Consider the following 3,517-nt stretch of genomic DNA (forward strand, 5'->3'; position numbering starts at 1 on the left):
GTGAGTCACAGGGATCTCTATTGCAATCATGCAGAATTGATGTGGTCTGACATGCCACCACCTCACATTCCTGAGGGGAACAGCCAAGCTGGTGACTAGCATCCAGGCCATAACTGCAAACCCACACTGGGCAGGATCTCCCTTCTGTGTGTTCAAGTGTTCTCAAGTTAGATTTTTAACAATTTTTAAAATGGCTGAGTTCAGGCTTAACACCAACCACAAAAATGGATCTCAACACAGCTCTAAAGCCAGGGGTGCATCCAGTAATCCCAACTCAGTGACTCCCAGAGGCCAGGTGTCCATGGGCCTACATCCCCTCTCAGCACTGACCAGCACTGAGTTGATTTTACTCTTTACAATTAAAAAAAAAAAAAAAAAAAAAAAAAAAAAACACTGAGTAATCTTGCACGTGACTACCAGAAACTGTCTTGTTGGAAACAAAATCTATTTACGTTTAATGAAAAGCCTGGCCACAGGCTTCATCTGCCACATTTACAGCACAGTGCAATGCACACAATAAACCAAACCACAAAGGCAGTTTTTGGCACTCACAGCACAGAGTTCTTTGCCACATGGGAGTAAAGCAGACATTTTAAGAGGAGAGGGAGATGGAGAAGGGTGTCACATTCACTTCTAGTTCTGGAGCTTACTGGACACCAGTCCAGTCCTTCATGGAGCTGGTCACCACGGGCGCCACAGGTGGCCTGAATGTTCCTGTGGAGCAGGGAATGCAGCCCCAGCTTGTCTGTGATCTCAGTGGTATTCATGGTGTTGAGGAGAGCCTACTTGTTGGTGAACACCAGGGGGACCACATTCCAGAGCTCATCCTTAGCCAACATCCTCATGAGCTCCTTATGGACCTTGTTCATGTGCTCTCTGTCACTACTGTCCTCCATAAAGATCAGGCCTTATGTATTCTGGAAGTAGTGGCACCACAGAGGCCAGATCTTGTGCTGGCCTGCCATGTACCACACAGTGAAGCTGATGTTCTTAGACTCCATGGGTCTGCATTGAAGCCTGTGATGGAAATGGTGGTCACAATCTCACGCAGCTTCAGCTTATACAGAATCATCATCTTGCCTGCAGCATCCAGGCCCACCATGAGGACAAGTATTTCTTTTCTGCCAAAAACACCCTTAAAGAGGTTGGTAAAGATATTCCCCATGGACCCTCAGCCTCCCAAGTAGCTGGAACTACAGGCGTGCACCACCACACCTGGCTAACATATACATTTTTAGTAGAGAAGGGGGTTTTGCCATGTTGGCCAGGCTGGTCTTGAACTCCTGGCGTCAAGTGATCCGCCCACCTCAGCCTCCCAAAGTGTTGGGATTACAGGCATGAGCCACCATGCCTGGCCTCCATCAAATAACTTTTTAAAAAACCAGTTTTCTCAACTTCCTTGCATCGCTATCTTCCCTTCACACTCCCTGGAGTTTGTCTCCACATCTAGACTTTCCCTGAGCTTCTGATCACACTGGCAAATATCACACAATTTTCCAATTGCTATCACTCTAAGTCAAGGGTCTTCTCTGGGCTCCCCTTCCTGCTCCATAACCCCTTCTTCTGTCTTTGGTCAAATCCCTTTTCCACTTCTTGAAGTGATGTTTCAAACTTCATTGTCTCCTTAGGCTTCCTACTCTCCCCTCCACAATCCCAGCCCTCCCTCAGGAAATTATCTCATTTCACACTTCATGGTAATTTCAACTTCTTGCCCCCTGTCTCACCACTACCTTCATTTAAGGCCAAGCTTCCTTTCTTGCTTTGTCTTCTTAGAAGATGAGATGTTCCTCCTCTAGTTCAAAACTAACTTCTTTCTTTGGGTTTTAATCTCATTCTGTTGTATTTCTACCTCAAATTACTCCGATTATTACCTGCCCTCTCTCTCTCCCATTCAATTGTCTGTTTTCTCTCAAAGTATCGAGTTGCTCTAGTCATTCTTATCTTTGAAAAAGAAAATATTTGGACTCCAAAATTCCCTCTTGCTTTGAGCCACACTTTCTAGACCACTCTTGATTCCTCTACTTCTTCACCTCTCATTCACTCTTCACCGTAATTTAATGTCTACTCCAAAAGCAGCCCTGAAATTACACTGGCAAATACGACCAATGAGCTCCATGTTTCTAATTCCAACAGATATTCTCATTACTAAATTTCTTGTTAGAAAATGAGAACAAGAAATTAGCTTAAACAGAAATAGAGAATTTTTTTAGGGTTGCAGAAATGACTCCACAGGACTCAAAGGCAAAAACGCCTGGGCTTCAAGAAAGACTAGAATCAAAAAATGAGAAGTTTCTGGCAATTTGGGCAATTTTTCCTCTCTGCCTCCACTCCCCTCTATTGCCCTAGTATCTGTAGATGGGCTTTCTCTGCCTCTTCTGTCCACATAGCATCCCCAATGAGTCCTCATCAGTGCTACACTTCAATGTCTCTAGTAGAATTCGTTCCTTCTGAGGTAGCTATCTCGTTTTAAATCAGCTATAAGACTAAAAGTTATTTATGTTTCTACACTCTGTCTCCCTCCTTCTTCCAAATAATCTATATCCTACTTTTCAGACTACAAAGAATAAACTTAACCTATTTTTATACATATCATTCCTACAAATACTTCAAAACAACTATCATGTCTTATTGAAGTTTCCTCTTCTCTGAGAAAAGCAATCCCAGGTCCTGGTCCTCCCCAGCCTTAACCAGGTCTAAACCAGTGGCTCCCAAACCAGCAACAGCATCATTACCTTTGGGAACTTGTTAGAAAGTAAGTTTTGGGGTCCCAAGTCAAACCAACCGAATGAGAAATTCTGGGGCTTAGGATTCAGCAATCCAGATTTTTAAAAAGCCCTCCAGGTGTTCCTCATGCATGCTCAAGTTTGAAACCCATTGCGCTAACCTTTCTCTCATCTGTCTAATTCTCCAGAAGTATGACTCACCTCAGCTGAGCACAGTTCTATAGGCATGGGGTTGGGTGATGGATACAACAAAGAACAGTACGGTCTTCATCACTCTTGCTGTTCTTATTAACACTTAACAGTAACTAAAAAGTATTTTATAAGTTTGTTTGCTGGTTTTTATTTTACTACTCACGAGAATGTAAGTTCCTTTAAATGAGAAGACCATGTCTGCTTTACTTATCCTTGTGTTCTTAGTGACCAGTACAGCACCTGGTTAATGGTAGGCACTCAGCAAATAATCATTGAATAAATAAACAAATAAATGAGTGAATACTATGATAATTGGTTGTAGCCACATCATATCATTGATTCATATTGAATGTGCAGTCAACCAAAGGTTTCAGGACATTTTTCTCCCATCTGATACACATACATTTGGGGTTTTGTAGCTAAATATGGAAATTTGCCTCTATTACTTATCAAATCTCAGCTTGTTAATCTATAGTTTCAGGCTATAAAGATCTATTTTCTTTTCAAATATCACAATTTTATCATTTGGAATAATATTTCTGCCCCATTAATATATTATAAATTTTACCAGGATTAGATAAATTTCTCTTCCAAGTACCTGT

The 3,517-nt window shown here is 41.9% G+C and overlaps 1 pseudogene; it reads right to left on the reverse strand.

Moving 5' to 3' along the window:
• Positions 1-548: 548 nt before the first annotated feature.
• Positions 549-1,165, reverse strand: LOC104675076 (annotated as a pseudogene).
• Between the last annotated feature and the right edge of the window lie 2,352 nt (positions 1,166-3,517).

Source organism: Rhinopithecus roxellana, chromosome 10 (assembly GCF_007565055.1).
Source record: "Rhinopithecus roxellana isolate Shanxi Qingling chromosome 10, ASM756505v1, whole genome shotgun sequence".
Lineage (NCBI taxonomy): Eukaryota > Metazoa > Chordata > Mammalia > Primates > Cercopithecidae > Rhinopithecus > Rhinopithecus roxellana.